Raw genomic sequence first — 18,819 nt, forward strand, 5'->3', positions numbered from 1 at the left:
GACCCAGTCTTGCCTTCGGAGGTTCCATCTTTAGATGATACAGTCACTGAAGAGAACAAGGATGGCACCGTCCAAATTCTTTTCATAAGCACAGACTCCAACAAACATGGGGGCAATTTACCCGTTCCCTTACCGCAGGAAGGAAGTTCGTCAGAGTCGTACCCGGCCATCTATTCGGTCCCACCTCCAAGCAACCTAGTTGTCTCCTTCGACCGGAATCAACTAGGCAGACCCCGTTTACCAGCTAGTGTACCATTCCAAATCATTGTTCAAATATATAGAATGGTTATGGCTGGTACCATCATAGATGAGGGGGCTTCTGTGAGTATCCTTTCCTCAACTGCTTGGAAAGCGCTTGGTTCGCCATCGCTTTTGCCTGAGATGAGAAATCTAACAGGATTTGATAAAGGAACCAGTCGACCGTTAGGGATCCTTCCCAATGTGCCCATAACATTGAGAGGGAAAACCATTCACATGAATGTAATGGTAGTTCAAGGACCCCTAGATTACAATCTACTCCTTGGATGAGACTATATTTATTGCATGGGAGAAATTGTCTCCTCACTCTTTAGAGTAATGTGTTTTCCGAACGAAGGAAGAGTGGTCAAGCTCGTGGACCAGCTTTCATTTCCCAGATCATATAGAGCAAATAGTCATATACCATCCTTGAATGGTCTTTTCACGCAAGAAATGTCTCAATCTCCAGTCCGTCCTCCCGATGAGCGCGAGTGATTCGGGGGGACATGACTGAAACCTAGGGGGCATGCACCCTGGTTTGCTTCAGCAGGAAGACTTCGGGTATAGGGTAGGTTTCCGCTGGAGAATATGACTAGTCTGTACCCCCGTCCCTGATTGGAAGAGGGGGTTATTCTAGAATAAGATTCTCTTATCAAAGTTATGTGAGTTGGCGGGCATCACCGCTCACCTTTGTTTATTTCGGTAGACATCGCCAGAGAAGCGTTTTGTTTATTCCGTAAATAGAACTATCTTTGGTAACCTGTAAGAGGTAGGCCTCTCTCGGTAAAACAAATGTTTTAACGGACTAAAGAAGGGGTAACCTTGAAACTCTGTTTTATACCTGGGGGCATGCAAACCTTTTGGAGTGCAAGCAAAGAGCGATCATTTATCTGTTTTTTGGATTGGTCGTTTCCTAACTTGCATAAAAAAAGGATGTGGGGAAAAACTCTAAAATTTGTCGTTTTTCTCATCACACGACTGGATTAATCGAGCAGTTTTAGCACATAGTTCAAGCTCGTTAAAAAATAAGCATAATACATGAGCAAATGTTTCCATCCGCGTTTAAGCTCGTTAAGAAATGAACTATTCCCCAGTAAATAACCATCGTGAATGTAGTACTTCAGCCATTAAAGCCTTGATCGTGTTTGCGCCGTCACCTCCACTTTTGCATTGACCAATCATTCACCTCCATTTGATTGTTTACCCATTTTGAGGAACAGTTCTGAAGAGTGATTTCACTAGCCATCCTTGTGACACTGCCTTGATTGGAAAATTCCAAACCTTAGTTGGAATCAGCTGCTATCCGTTTTATCACTCGTTCCTCAAAAGACGAGTCTCCTTTAAGCTCTTTTCAACTGACTCGTAAAATATGAAAATATTGCCGAGCCATTGGCCTCTCCAGCTCGTTAAAGGGACATGAAGTGTTATCCCTCATCTAGCTTTTAATCTTTTTGGACCTAAGGGGTTATTACACAAAAAGATCGAGCGCTTGTTTTGTTCGGCTCGTTAAAAGTATCGAAAATCCATCCCTTCTGTATTGTTTTATACTTTTTTGGACTTAAGGGATTAGATGACGAAAAAGGAATTTTGGAGTTACCTTTACGTTCCTTTTCAGACTCTCTAAAATTGAAAAGGATCGAGTTATATTTGTTGTTAAACTCGTTAAAAATATTAATAGCAACAAACTTGTCTATAGACGAGAACGAGTTTCACTATCGCTAGGCTCGTTGAAACATAGCGATGGGTTTGCCCGAAGGGAAAATTATAGAACAAGCATATGTTATCCTCCTCAAGCTTGAAAAAAATAAATAGGTACTGGTCAGCAATGACTGGGGAAAATTTGGGAAGAAAACTCAAAGAAACTTTGTTGGTAGCAAGTCGCTCTTGAACATGACACTTCCGCTCCGTGTCCGAGTCGGGTTGGGTTGTTTCATTCACCGGTCACATCACCATGGTCACACCATACCATCCACATTTGGGGTTAATGCTACCAATCCATCACATCAGTGTCACCGATATGTTCAAGTGAAGTCATTCAAAGAATTCACCTGTGTCTCACCCACTACCATACATTATACTCCATTCTTTCATGACCTCCACCCTGAACCTTATATCACCAGATCGTTTTCACCTCCATTAAAATCATTTGCTCTGTTCCATGTCATTGATGTGGGATTCATTAAGGCCCCCCTGTGACGGATCACTTGTTGTCGACATCAGCTCATTATCCAAGAAGTTGATCTAGGAACACCCCATTCAGTACTTTGAAGCTTGCATGCCTCAATGGCAAGTTTCTCACTTCCGGCGATAGGTTTACATCAATGGCCTTCGACCGAAAGATTTTGCGTGGTGTTTGACACTAAGTCCTTTATTCACACCACGTGAATTGTACTGCAGTACCTTGAGGGTCATTATCATTATCGGTGATTCCTCTCGTGCTTGTTAACAGTTTACATCATTGACTGGTAATCAAGCGATGTATTTCCATGTTCGACTTCAGAACATTTCTCACATGGATCGACTTTTACTTCGAGTGAAGATCGGACGAGATTGAAGACCCCGGATCTAGTTTCATCCATCCGGGCTGCGATATATATTCAGGGAAATAAAGACATTAAATGTACATCATTGTAGCACAGATAATCATCCTATCAAAAGGATGATGGCTCTACCAGAATCATCAGTCTACACTCAGACGGTTGTTTGTCCTATGTACATGAAAATGAATTTATAAAGCTGAGCATGGGAATGCCCGCCTCAGCTAGATCATGAAAATATTATGAAGATAATGTATTGTATTGTATCTTATTACAGGTCTCCTCCCAACATTGAAAGAACTTCAGATCCTGATAATAAAGCATTTCACCCGACACCAAAAGGTTAACGACCTCATACTTTATGGGGCAACTGTTATAGACATTTTTGTGCCCTACAAACCCAAGCATGAAATTTCCATAAAGCAAGGGCTCCTAAGTCCCTAAAAGTGTTGTTCTAACCCCTAAAGGAACAAGGTCAACAGATTACAGCTTCTCCCAGAAGTTCTCCATGAAAAACTACTCAGAATTGGTCAAAACAGGATCATTGCAGCTGCTCCACTGGCTAAGTGCATTGCATCTCACCTAAATACACTGTGAGGGTGTGTTTCATTTCAAAAGTCCCTTCTGTGGGGTGCGATGGGCGAGAAATGACAAATGGCAGTGTCATTCTGCGAGGTGGAGAGGCAATGGAAGCTTCCAGAATCTTCTCCTATGACACTTGCCTCACTGAATCCGACTAAGGATGATTAAGAGGCCCTCAGTCTCCAAGTGGAAGCAAGAACTGTCAGAGAGAAGACACTAATCAAATCACAAGCTGACTCATCCCCCTTACAGATATCTATATATGGATCCCTCATCCCAGAGATCCAGGGGCTGGAATTTTGCATATTGTAAGGAATTGCTGTTGGTTTCTAGAGACAAACATCAGATTGTTGGGTGATCTAAGCTTTGTTTGAAGTGAAGAGGGGCTTCTTTGCTGGGAGGTTGATGTTGGGTCAGAACAACTGGTTGTAACTCCTCCTAGATCTTTTCTTGTTTATCAATAAAAGCTATTTTAGTTTTCCTCCATGCTTTTGTATCATTGATGCTTGTTATATTTGTATGGTCAATTTACATCTGATCCTAGATTGTTTATGAATATAGATCCATGTCTTTGTATAGTGCTATGCTTCTGTGATCTTACAGGTACTTTGTGAAGCTGGGCGTGCAAGGGAACATGTAGTTGGGGACTATCAAAGAAGAGAGGGATCGAATCAAGGGATTAGCGCAAGACAGAGGTTGGTCCTTCTATTCCTCTCTATCTATAATTCATAAAGGAAAAACATAAGTAGCTTTTCTCTGTTTGTTTCTAAGGTAGCTGTCACACCTTAGTGGGATAGAGCAGTTCTAAATAGAAACTTTTCCCTGTAACAGTATGGTCGGATTATTTTCTTCTTTCTCTAGGGTTTCTTCCTGGTGTATATCCTCTTCTTTTGACATTTCTTGTTCCTTTTCTTCCTCCCATTCACAATCTATGTAAAATAATTTCTTCTAAGCACACTTATGACCTTTAGTGTATTTTCTATCACAACTGTAACAAATCCATTTTGCTATTTTTTCTTCCAATTGTTGTGGTGTCAACCTTGTAGGTTATGGAAGGATAGGGGCAACAACACTTCCATATTTATAGTTGTGAGTGGTAGGCTCCCTTGTTGCCATTTTTTCTTTCCATTTTTCTTTTGAACCTAAATGCCTTCTCCAATGAATCGAGTTCCCAAAGGTGAACCTCATGTTGGATGTTATCCTTTAAAGTCCCTATGAACAAATCAATCCTATGCTCCTCTAGAATATCTTTTACCCTTATATTCAATTTTTGGAAGTCCTCAATGTGCTTCGTCATTGAACCCTTTGGTTTGATATTTATCAATTGGCTAAAAAAGATGTTGCTTTTCTTATCCTCATAATGTGCTATCATTTCTTTTGTAAAAAATTGCCAAGTGACAATTTGTTTACAAGAGAAAATCCATCGACACCATACAAACAGATTTGATTCCAAATATAAACTTGCAATGCGTACCTTTTCTGTGTTTTTCATATTATGGAGATCGAAATATTGCTCCATTTGTAGTATCCATGTTACGAGATCCTTGGCATCAAACTTCCTCATATTGATATTTGGAAGATGGTGTGTTGTTGGGAAAAGTATCCAATACGGAATGACCCTATCCCACTCTAAGGGTGATAGTACCTCAGCAACAACTGAATGCAAAGCTATTGAAGATTACTTCTTTATGAGATGTAAGAGAGAGGAGAAAGAGATCCACTAACCGTTGTCTTCCGCTAATGATTGATCCAATCTTCCCTCTTTGCTGCTTGCTCCCAGCTCCTTGCTCTTTCACTGGTCCAGCTACACAAAGATCTTGTAAAAGCACAAGAAAGGGAAACTACAAGAAGCATACATCCATAATTGATTCAAGGATTAGAATAAATCAAATATACAAGCATCAATACGCCATTGAGACACATGCATATAGAAGAACCTCAAATGCTTTATTAATGGAAGAAGTAAAATTATGAGAGTGTTACAACCATAAGAGGCCCAATCCAGCAACACCTCCCAGCAGAAAGAAATCTCCTCTTCACCTCCTTCAAGAAAATCACCCAATAGTTCTATACTCAAACCAACAGCACTTCCTTACAGTCACAAGATTCCCGCCTCCCTAGACCTCATGAGAGAGCTCTATATATAGGAGATTTTGGAGAAAGGATGAGTCAGCTTGAGGCTGGCATGAAGCTGACTAGTGTCCTCTCCCACTTCAGTTATTCTTCAGTTCTTAAGTCCACTTGGAGGTTCTTGCTTCCACTTGGAGATCAAGACCCTCTTACTCATCAATAGGCGAATTCCCTGATCCAAGTGTCATTTTGGAAGCTTCCTGGGCATTTGACACATTGAGGAATGACTGTGCCACTTGGCCAATCTCGCCCAGCATAGGTACAGAGTGGAGCAGTTGACATTCAGCGCAGATGCTCAGTGGAGCAGTTGACATGATCCAGAAATAGCTTGTTTTTGATTGTTTTCAGGTGGAGAACTGATTTTTAGTGCTGTGGTTTGCTGACCTTGTTCCTCTAGGGGTAGGAACAACATGTTTAGGGACTTTGGATCCCTCAGATTATTGACATTTCATGCTTCATGCTGTAAGGCACAAAAATGTCTATAACAGTTGCCCCCTAAAGTATGATGCCGTTCATCGGGTGAAGTGCTTTATTAGGAGGATCCGAAGTTCATTCAATCGCTGAGAGGTGCCCTGTAATAAAATAAAATACAATACATTATTTTTCATTCTGCTTTCATGATCTAGCCGAGGCGGGCATTCCCACGCTCAGCTTTATAAATTCATTTTAGTACATAGAACAGACGATCGTCTGATGATATACTGATAATTCTCTGCTGAAATTATCATCCTTTGAGTAGGATGATCATCTGCTGCAATGATGTACATGTCAAATGTCTTTATGTTTCCCGATTATATATCGCAGCCCGGATGCATGAAACTAGATCCGGGGTCTTCAAACTCGTTCGATCTTCACTCTAAGTACAAGTCGATCCATGTGAGAATTGCGCTGAAGTCGAACATGGAAAGACATCGCTTGATTACCGGTCAATAATGTAAACCGTTAACAAGTGCGAGAGGAATCACCGATAATGATAATGACCCTCAAGGTACTGCAGTACAATTCATGTGGTGTGAATAAAGGACTTGGCGTCAAACACCACGCAAAATCTTCTGGTCGAAGGTCATTGATGTATACCTATCGCCGGAAGTGAGAAACTTGCCATTGAGGCATGCAAGCTTCAAAGTACTGAGGGGGGTGTTCCTAGATCAACTTCTTGGATAATGAGCTGAAGTCGACAAGAAGCGATCCATCAAAGGAGGGCCTTAATGAATCCCACATCAATGACGCGGAACGGAGCTAATGATTTTAGTGGAGGTGAAAACAATCTGTGAGATATGATTCAGGGTGGCGATCATGGGTGGATGAAGGATAATGTATGGCAGTGGATGGGACACGGTTGACTCTTTCTGAACAACATCTCTTGAACATATAACAACACTGATGTGATGGATCAGTAGCATTACCCCAAATGTGGATGGTTTGGCAAAGACCATGGTGATGAGACCGGTGAATGAAACAACCCAACCCGATGTGATACGGAGGACAAAGTGTCATGTTCAAGAGCGACTTGCTACCATTAAAGCTTTGAGGTTCTCCCAATTTTTCCCCAGTCATTTCTGACCAATACCTCTTTATTTTTGTCAAGCTTGAGGAGGATAACATATGCTTGTTCTATAACCTGCCCTTCGGGCAAGCCCATCGCTATGTTTTAACAAGCCTAGCGATAGGGAAGCTCGTTCTCGTATAAAGACAAGTTTGTCGCTATTTAATCATTTTAACGAGTCTAACGACAAGGAAAACTCGGTCCTTTTCATTTTTAGAGAGTCTGAAAAGGTACAGAAAGTTAACTCCAAAATTCCTTTTTCGTCATCTAATCCCTTAAGTCCAAAAAAGTATAAAACGATACAGAAGGGATGAGTTTTCGATAACTTTAACGAGCCGAATAAAACAAGCGCTCGACCTTTTTGTGTAATAATCCCTCAGGTCCAAGAAGATTAAAATCTAGAGGAGGGATAGCTCTTCCGGTCACTTTAATGAGCTGGAAGGCCAAAACTCGGCAAACTTTTCATATTTTACGAGTCAGTTGAAAAGAGCTCAAAGAAGACTCGTCTTTTGAGGAACGAGTGATAAACAGGGATAGCAGCAGATTCCAGGTACAGGTTGGAATTTTCCAATCACGGCAGTGTCACAAGGATGGCTAAGTGAAATCACTCTTCGCAACTGTTCCTCAAAATGGGTAAACAATCATATGGGGGTGAACGATCGGCCAAATGGAATGGAGGTGACAGGTGCAAACACGACCAAGGCTTTTTATGGCTAATAAATTTACGATCACAATGGTTATTTACCGAAATAGGTTCATTTTTTAATGAGCTTAAACTCTGGAGGAAACTCTTGCTCACGCTTTTCTATTTTTTAACGAGCATAAATTCCACGGTAAAACTGCTCGATCTTATGTTTATTTTTTAAGGAGCATGAACGATGTATAAAACTGCTCGGTTATATGGTCAAATTTTCGATTTTTTACAGTTACTAGCTTTTCTCTTTTCAAATATAGTACTGCATTTTCAATTGCTGCAACAAACTTTGTTAGAAATGAATAATATTTGCATGAAAATGAGATTATAACCCTAATATTTCACTTTGAACTACGTAAAAAGCCATTAAAAGGTGTTTTTACCTCTCATTTATCATTTCATTTGCATTTGGTTTGTTGGAGCTCTGGAGGTGCCTCTTCCCCCTTGATTTTCACCAGCTGATTCTGGGATATTCTGCGGACGATTTTCGGCGCCGTCTGGACCAGGTAGGAGCTAAACCCTAGCTCTTTCTTTTCATGGTTTTCTTTTCCAGTTTCATGCCTGTTTTCCGGTCTTTCTGAGCCCCTGGGGTTTTTCCAGGGCGCCCTAGGTTCAGCGCAGGTTCTCCATTCGAAACCTGCGCTGAAGGTCAAGCTGCCTTAAGGCAGCCTGACCCTCAGCGTAGGTGGGGGACTCTCTGCCTGCGCTGGGCTCAAAAAACTGAGTTTTAAGGTCATTTTTTGATGATTTTTTCGCCAGTTTTTCATCAAAATCAGGAATTTACTCTTTCTCTTGTTTGCTTTGCAGGGAACCTTGAACAAAATGTCCCTTACATGGCGAGAACGAGAACATGAAGAGGACGACATGATTGCCCTCCATGACCCGGTCACGGTGAACGCGCTGCGGAACTGTGGTCTGCTGAAGTTCTTTCGTATCTCTAGTGTGAGAGCACAGATTTCTTTGCTGCAGTACATGCTTGATGCTTGGGATCCTATTAACCAAGTGTTCCAGATTAGGGGAAAAGCCATCCCCTTTATCATAGAGGACATGTACTTCTTGACTGGAATGTCAAGATGAGGTGCCCCCATTTCCTTGTCAGGTACGGCCCGGGGGACTGATTCCACCAGAGATTATGTCCGCCAGTATTGCAGGGAAGGTTCTCAGCCGAGCAGAGACGACAAGATTGTTATCCGTGAGATTACTGATCGGGCTCTCAGGTCCATTCTGTTCACTATTGGTAGGATGGCCGGTTGTGTAGCTTTACATGTTGCCAACAGGTCTTATATGCAGCACGCCTTGGAGTGTCTCCAACCGAAAGTATTCAACTGGTGTGATGCAGTACTTGTTCAGATGAAAAGTCAATTGACCAAGGTAAAAGACGGGAAGCTGAAGAACTTTGGATTTGGTTCTATTCTGACTGCCTTCGCCTTGGAGAAAATCCCACTGATGCAGCCTCAGTACATCATACTCGACTTGCCTTCTCCGACCGAGCCACGCATGCAGAGGTGGGTCGACCACATGTCTAGGCATGCTGGTCAACCTCAGATTACTTTTACTGAGGCCTTCTTTAGGTGGTTCGAGTGCCAGGAGATGGCGTTTTCCGAGTATCCATATGTGGGTATGGATTTCCGAGGTGATTCGGATTTGGTGCTACCGGATGGCGAGCAGTGGGGCGCCATTGGTAAACTCCTTGACCATATTACTGTTTACTGTTCTTATTCATAATGTTGCTGTTCTTTATTCTATCAAGAATTTTAATTGTACTCTTGGGTGCATGCAGATATTGGTCCTGTTCATCCAGGAGTTCGTCCGAGATCGCCAGCCGCTGCCTCGGCAGTGGAGCCTGCTAGGAGAGTTGTTATCCGCGACCTTGACGATACTGAGACCCTTACAGCTGTGCAGGAGCAGGTTGAGAGCCTTACTCGTGGTCTTCCGGATGTACAGATTAACGAGTTACCTTTACAGCTGCAGCGGCATACTATTGGTGTGCCTAGACGATGGACTCATCTCTTGTGCATGATTGCACAGGCCGTGACGTACTATCATGAACACCACTAGGCTAGGGTGCCCTCTAGCATCTTTTTGAGTTTTTAGGTCATATGACCAATTTTGTCTTGGTTACAGAACATTATGTATGAACTTATATAAACAGCTTATATATTTTGATTTTCGGGTTTTATTCTGTTTGAGTTATATGATGGATATATACAATCTTTGATGGTTTGTCCTTTTTATAAATGTTGCAAATGTCTATCTAACACATAGCTTGCTAATGAGTCAGTTAATGTGTTTAAGTTTCTTCAAATATGTTGATATTGAATTGAATCAAATCGTCTTTCCAAGATCTTAACCCTTAGGAACATGCGATAAATAGCTGGATTGCGAACAGAATATATACCATTGAGTTGTAGTATTACGAGCTGTGAGTCTAGCCTGACAATTAGTCGGTGTATGCCACGTGAGATGGCATCAGAGAGTAGTTCTATCAACGCGCTATACTCAGCGATGTTATTCGTTGATTGCCCAATACATACACCTCTGAAACTCACTAACTCGCCGCTTGGATAAAAAATGGCCCAGGCTGCGGAGGATAGGTTCCGCGAACTACGACTCGCTCCGTCGGCATATCCAACACATGTCTCCAGAAGGTTCGACATCTGCAACGGACGAAAAAGGTGGATCACTCGACCAGAACAAACACTTTAGCGAAAACAAAATACAAAAAAAGCATGCAGGTTACTATTTAAGCATAGTAACGCTTGAGGTACAACCCGTTGCGGGGCTGCGCCAGTGGAATCCCGTCGTAATCCATTAACTCGTAGGCTCCTTTTGCTAACACCCTTTTAACAATATAGGGGCCCATCCATAAGGACTTGAATTTACCTGCTCCTAATTTATCGGATTCTTTGTCATAAAGCAAGACCAAATCACCTTCTGAGAAGACATGGGGTTTGACACTTTTGTCGAACTGAGCCTTGACTCGTTTCTTATGGGCCTCGTTAGCCAAAGCGGCATCACGACGGGTTTCATCCAAATGGATTAATTCCAAGAAACGAGCCTCTTCTTCTGAAGTTCCGGGGAGAAGATCGATTGCGAGTTTAAGCGACGAAATTTCACACTGGATTGGCAAGACTGCTTCCAGGCCATACACCAGTTGAAAAAGTGTGAACCCGGTTGCGTTCTTTACCGAGGTTCGGTAAGCCCACAAAGCTGAGTACAGGATTAGGTGCCATCTTCTTTTATGAACCCCGATCATCCTTTGCAACATACGCTTGAGGACCTTGTTGATTGCCTCAACTTGTCCGTTGGCTTGCGGATAATATGGGGTAGAGCTGTCGTGAGATAGCCCTAGCTTGGCAGCTAATTCGACCATCATGTGATTGCGAAAATGCGACCCATGATCTGTAACTATAGCCTGTGGTACGCCGAACCTGGCGACTACATGATTGAAAAAGAAAAGGGCAGTTGTTTCACCAGTGTTATCCAATGTAGGCATCGCCTCGGCCCATTTGGTAAAATAGTCAACAGCGACTATAATATACCCATGCCCCCCGGTCGAGGTGGGGTTACATTGCATGAAATCGATGCCCCACTTGGTGAAGGGCCCATCAGCAACTATCAGCTGCAAAGGTGCGGGTGGTCATCTGGTTTTGCTATCAAAAATTTGACAAGCATGGCAACTTTTGACTGCGGTTATGCAATCTTTGAACATGTTTGGCCAGAAGTATCCTGCTCGTAAGATTCTTTGTGCTGTTGCATATCCAGACTGATGCACTCCACACGCGCCTGAATGACACTCATTCAGGGCTTTTTCGGCCTCCTCATGGTTAAGGCACCTCCTCAGAACTGTATCGACACCACGACGGTAAAGTGTATCACCGACGATCATGTAGTCTTTTGCTTGGTATCGTATACGTTTTTGCTCGGAGCGAGAGGTGTTAGGCCTAAATTTTTGGGTTTGGAGATAAACTATGATATCTCCATACCACTCATCGCTTACAGATATCAGAAACAAACTTTCGTCCACGATTGACTCTTCCGATGTTTCATCGTTGGACGACGATGGGAAATCACATAATAATTCTGCGAAAACTAGGGCTTTCTTTGATTTGGATTTTACAAATTCTAGATCAAACTCTTGAAGGATCGCTATCCATTTTGAATATTTGCTCCCCAGCAACTGTCGCGACAGTATATAAGTCATGGGGTTGCAATCTGATAAGATGGTAGTTTTCCGAAAGAGGACATAATGTCGAAACCTTTGAATCACTTGAACAGCTACAAGCGCTAGTTTTTCAACATAAGAATATTTACTTTCTGTATCATTTAAGTTTTTACTTAAATAATATATAGGATGTTCAATTCCATCAAATTCTTGAACTAAAACCATCGCAATGGTCGTATCCGCTGCAGCCAGATACAGGTTAAAATCTCTTTGATAGTCCGGGGCGTACATTAATGATGCTTTTACTAGACAATCTTTCAGAGCATCAAAGGAAGCTTGCGCCACCTGGTCCCAGACAAAAGGTACATCCTTTTTAAAAAGACGAGTATAACCCTTAACAAGTTCTGCGTAATTTGGAATGAACCTCCTCAGAAAGTTTGCTTTCCCTTGGAGTTTCTAAATCTGAAGCAAATTCGAAGGTGGAGGCAAATTAATGATTGCCTGAACCTTGCAGGGATCGAGACGAATCCCATTCTTAGAGACTACAAAGCCAAGTAAATGACCAGAACCGACGCAAAACACACATTTGTGTGGATTGAGTCTTATCTTGTAGTGTCAGCAATGTAGAAATACAGCTCTTAAATGCTGCGGATGATCAGTCCGCTTTCGTGAATGAGCCGGAAGATCGTTGAGATAAGGTTGAACAATGTTCTTGATGTCATGGAAGGCATAATTCATTGCCCTCTGAAACGTCGCCCCTGCGTTCTTTAAACCAAAGGGTAATTTTCGATAAGCAAATGTGCCCCACCGACAAATAAATGCAGTCTTTGACTGGTCCTGTGGGCGGATATTTATTTGATTATACCCGGAAAATCCATCCATAAATGAAAAGATTTCACATCCGGCGCATTCATCAATTATCTGGTCGATGAAGGGTGTAGGGTAGTTGTCCTTCGGACAAGCTTGGTTTACATCCCTATAATCAACACACACTCTAATCGTCCCTTGTTTTCTCATAACAGGGACAATATTGGATACCCAATCGGTTAGAGGAACCGGGTAGATGAATCCAGCATGGAGAAGTTTTTCAACTTCTGCCTTAATGGCAGCGGCTTTCTTAGGGTGCACCTATCGAAGCCGTTGCCTTACTGGTTTGACATCAGGATACATTTTAATTTCATGTTCAACGATACTCGAGTCGATGCCTGGCATTTCATCATATGACCAAGCAAAGACATCTCTAAATTCGCGAAAAAGAGTGTTATATATTTCCAGTTCTGAAGGGGAACGACCTTTGCCGACATAAATATTCTCTACAACATTTGTCTTGGTCGAGATATTTATGGCTATAGTCTCTTCAATATTGGATAGGTTTCGCTCGAAATCCACCGTATTTACAGTATTCGTTAGGAACTCAAATACTGAGGGGCGATAAAGGTCACTTTGAGTATCTTCTTCGTATTCCGGAAGAAGGGAACGATGGTTGTGATCATTCCATGGTGCCCCCTCAATCATCATTGATTGTAAGATTCCTTCGTCGGTCCCATGTACTTTCGACCAAGGATCTAATGGGGTTCCATATTCTCTAGACCTATCTACCCAAACGCTTGACGAGCGTTGATTTGGGCTCGCCTCCCATGCTTGAAACATTGATTGCTACAATATTTCCAAAGGGCTTGGGGGCAAAACCATTGCACGATCCATGTTGACGTTCGTGGAAGATATCATGTTGCAGGTTGCTACAAACGGTACATTTCCTATGTAAATAGGAGGTGGTAGCGCGAAAGTTCCCATCAATGTGGGGTCTTTCAATAATCCTACTCCGATATCTTGAATTGAATGGTTGCTTTCATGGATCATGGGAATGCTTCCTGTAACTTGTGAACCATTAGGAAGGAAATTCTATTGGTCGACGATCGTAATCCCCCCTTCAAATGGGAATGCGATCTTCCTAAAATAAGTCGACACAACAGCTGCCATGGCATAAATCCACGGTCTACCCAGTAGGATGTTATAGTCGAGATTTCCATCAATGAGCTCAACATCAATTTCTACTGTCTTTCCTCCTAGTTCAACTTTCAAGTTATTAAGGATACCGTATGGGGTATAAGTCCTTCCGTCGAAAGCTTTTAATGTCGTCGATGATCGAGACAAGGTTGGAGATCCTAAAGTTTTCCAGCAGCTCATCGACATAATACATGTCGATGCCCCCTCATCAATAATCGTTCTGTGAACCGTTTTGTTGAGGGCTCTCACTTGAATAAGGAAATCTAGTTGAGCTGGTAACTGAGGATCATATCCTTTGTGATCAAAGGATACAAGATTGGAATCCTTAGGGTCAACCCCACCAATTGCTGATAACAAGGCCTGCCTTTGGGTTGGACAATTTTGTAGTACTTCAAGAGTCGACATAGGGGATGGAGATTGTGCCAAATCTTCCACTATGTTATAATGCTGCGCTGCTCTGGCGCGAGGATTAAATGTCGACTTGTGTACTACACCCTTTGGCGGTTTTATTGTTAATTCAGGGATGATGGGTGGTACAACTTCTGTCGAAGTTGTTGTCGAACTACTTGGTTGATCTTTACCTTTTTTGTTCGACAGCTGAGGATTCCCATAATCTTTGTTCCTTGTCGAGATCAAAGCATCATTCTACTGTTTTGAAACCGACAACATAAGTACTTGCGATGGGGAAGCATTTCCACTATCAACCAGATTTTGACCTGGGTTGGGAAATGGATCAGTTAACACAGCTGAGGTTTGGGAACTTTTAAAGAACCTCTTTAACTCAGCTTTGAATGGGCAATTCTTTGTGCCATGATCCTTATCATCACATATTAGACATGGATAATTTTGTTTCCCTTTCCCAGGAGGGTTTGAATAATTTTTTCCAGGGGATGACTCACCCTGTTTCTTCTTCTTCCCTTTGTTTTGTTTCTTCTTGCTTCCTGGTTGATTGGTTTCTTTGCCCTTATCTTCTGATACGGCATTTACTTCCGAAGCAAGAATTTCTTCTTTTGCATTTTGATCCAAATTCTTACGGGCTTTCTTTGACGAAGCCTTTATCGATTTCGCGTTTGCCGTGCCAATCACACCGTCACCGACATGAGAGTCACTATTTGATTTAGGAGGGGGAGGAATTGAAAATTCCGGTCTAGGGGCGTCGGGTATTTTGTCGTAGAGCGTGCCGGACTGAGTATAAACTAAGTCCAAATACTGTGCACGGGCAATAACTTGCTCCTCTGTTACGACTCCCCCCTTGGCCACATCTTCCGTAATAGTCGGAAGTAACGACTTTATGAACCATTCAGCTAATAGCTGATCAGGAACATATGTTTTCACCATCCTACGACGACGACGCCACTCATGTATATGATCAGATATATGGGTGGCAGTCGTCTGCTTGAAGTTGGTTAATATTTCTGTTCCCGTTTCATACCTTATCGGTAATTGAAAATGGGTTAAGAAAGTCGTGGCTAGGGAACTAAAATTGTCGAAAGAGGCTCTTGGAAATTCAATATACCATTTAGCCATTGGACCTGTCAATGTCCTCTGAAAAAGGCGAAGCCTTATCGAATCGTCGTTTAGGGTGTTCGACGAACACCACAGATGAAAAGTCATCACGTGATTCGAAGGGTCTTCACCTGGATTTCCATTGAATTTAGGAATGTCAGATGGAATTTTATGAGGAATCACTGGCCACCAAGGGGCATAAGCAATCAGATCGTTGGTTAACCGGTGTAAATCGGGTAACTCTAAAGTTGCCACGAATGGTAACTGTTGATTCAGGTTAGGCGAAGCGTAACCAGGGTACGATGGAATCGCTTGAGCAGTGGGCCTTTGCATACCAGCATAATGTAATTGATGTTGGTATGACTGATACGGTTGGTGGACTTGACCACTGTAAAGTGGTTGGTTTTGACCGTTTTGGATATACCGTTGTCCACTATTCGCAAAGATCTGATGCTCAGAACCTTGGTACACTTGCTGGAACTGCGGTTGTTGGTATTGCACAAGCCATGGTTGTGAAGCCATGTTCTGTTGTGCTATGCTAACCGTTGGACCGAGGTGTGGGGTAATTGTACCCGTTTGTACTTGTGTCGTCCCACCAGTTGGTGATTGTGGTTGTGACCCATGTTCAAGTGGCTGTTGCATTACAACCTGAGAAATCTGAGGTTGACATGCAACAGGTATCGCTTGAACTTGTGACACTGTTACAATAGCCGGTGTGGTTGGGATGCTCGTCACAGGTACACACTGTTGCATAGAATATACAACCCTTGGTTGTTGGGGTAGCATAGGTACCCAACTACTTGATGCAATTCCAGTATAACCTGAATACTGTTGAGAACTGCCATACGGATATCCTCCCGAAGGAGGTAATGAAAGGGTGTACTGCCCCCCATACGGTAGCAATCCGGAACTCAGAGGGATTGTTAGTCCTTGAGGACTAGATGGCCCAAATTGTCCTCCATGAGGATCAATCTGTCGAGTCTCAACATAAGAGTTGCCGGTTATTACTCCGGATGAACAAACTGGAACAGACCACACTGTCGAAATAGTCCCTTGGTGGACTCCTTCTAGCGGTTGAGAGCTAGTTGGGATAGCTGGTATGCCGGCAAACATCGTTGAAGTGACGGCAGGGGCTTCTACTGTTGCTGTGTCATTTGACACAGTCCTAGATGATGACAGTTGTTCAGACATTTTAAGTCTATCCATTAGATTGCCTAGCGATTCTACAGGAACTTCCACTTGTGGTGGATTAACTTCTGATGAAGGAAATAGAGTGACCCCGACTCCAAAATGAGTTGGAGTATTTGCTTGCGGATCCTCTGCAATTTCCTCTATCGCAATCAAACCCGGTGGAAGAGGAAGACCGTCAGGTCCGTAAAATATTTCTGGTGCCAAAGAAGTGGTTGTTTCGACAGCGACAGTTGTTTGAGGAACAAAACTCTCTGGACCGGTTACAGCTGGAACTGGTTCAGTTATACAAGTATTTGCCCCCAGACTAGGATCAGTATTACTGTCCTTCTGTGGCTGTTGAACTTCTTCTATAGAGGTAGGGTTTCCAGAAATGTTTGGAGTAACCGGAACCTCTGATGTAGTTGGAACACTTGTTCTAACTTTTAAAGGAGATTTTGAACCGGTTAAACGAGTCCGCTTTGTCCGTACTATTTTCGATTCCAGAGACAAAGACGGTTGACTCGTAAGCCTCCGCGAACGACGGGGTTTCAATTGAATTTCTTCCACGATTGCAGATTACTCGACCAACCAAAATATTAAAAGGGGAAATTTGTGTTTCCGAATTGAATGAATTTTATTAGATGCTTTTAGACACAACTTGCTTTTTCACTTTTTAAGAGTCGAGAAAAAGCTAAAGATGACTCTAGTCTCCTTCGATGTATTAACGAGCCCGAAGTGACAAATGCTCGGATGGATTTTTTCAGTTACAGAGTTTGAAAAAGGCCAAAAGAAACTGCTCTGGAGATCTAGGCAGAGGGTGTTCCAAATCTTTCGCAAAACCACATAATACGTTTTACGGTACGAATGGTCGATCTTCGTGAATGCTATGTTCACTGCATTGCGATCAGTAGGGCGGCCGACACGGTTTCCTATGGATAAAGGCTTTGATCCTATAGGGGTCTCCCAATATATACGCGACGGTACGTGGGAGCACAAGTCCGTATTAGTGCCACCGACTCTCAGGAGGAATCACCCACCTTCGTCGAGATCGACAATCACTACGTTTAACGACGCCGGAACACGTCTCTAGCTTAGACCTCTATGTGTTTTCGTTATGTTTCAAAGCATTGTTAGGTTCATTCAATATATTTTAAGTTGATCTTTTTAAAGTTTTCCTTTCAAGGTTCACCACGAGATGTTTTGATACAAATTCCTAAATGCAGTCTAAGATGAGAAGCAAGCTTTTCCAATCTTTTCGACTTATGAAAATCTTAACTACTGAGGGAAAAGAGAGACAAAATATTTTCACACAGATCAAAGAGCACTCACTAATGCACTTTTTCCTTAAATCAACATACAAACTTATATGCAAAATGAAAAATGTAGGTATTTCTTTTCTCTTTCTTAATGTTTGTGCGACACAAAAAAGAAAGCTGTTGTATAATTCCGAATTCAATTTCAAGTGAAAGCAAACAAGATTGTCCAAAATCAAAAGACACCTTAAGATTTACTTGTTTCGACACTAGAAATATATAAATTCAAACCATATGATGAAAGCAAAAGCTCAATCAGCTATGAACAACAAATAAACTAACTCTTAAGATCAAAACGACACTTTATCACAGGTCTAGATCTAAGAGGCCACATCAAGACTAGTTCACTTTCGTTATGGGAAACTGTAAATGATACAAGAAATACACAAAGAACAAACACAGTTTCTTTATACAACCGAGGCAGAACAGTGACAAGGAAAGTTGGTTTCAGATAGGTACATTGACTGGTAACAGGCTGCAAAAACAAGAGTGAAAACAGGGCAAGAAACAGCAGGAAACCCCAGTAGCACTAGGCAAAACTGGTCCAGCGCAGGTAGTACACAGGCAGTTTCACCTTCAGCACAGGTAGCCCCTTCGGTAACTGCGCTGAAATGCAGATAACCTTCACACAGCCTGCACTGCAGAACAAAACTTTCGTTTCTCTTGGTTTCCGAGTCACAGATTGCTCAAAAATTCACAGTTTTTGGCCAAATCAGAAGCTATCAGTCAAGTACACACTAAGGGATGAAAAGGAGGATGAAAAGCTATCACTAAGAGCTTATTAGAGTCCTTGTGGATCAGCTCTTCAAATCATAAACTTGCCCAGAAACTGAGCTAGAGTAGCTGCCTTCTACTTTACATTTGAAAGATCCAAATGCAGTTTGATTCGGTACTCCCTTTGTTTATGAAATGAATAGCAAAAACAAAAACAA

The sequence above is a fragment of the Pinus tabuliformis genome, chromosome 8 (genome assembly GCF_031772625.1).
Source record: "Pinus tabuliformis cultivar Carrire ecotype Pingquan chromosome 8, CPIR1, whole genome shotgun sequence".
Classification (NCBI taxonomy): domain Eukaryota; kingdom Viridiplantae; phylum Streptophyta; class Pinopsida; order Pinales; family Pinaceae; genus Pinus; species Pinus tabuliformis.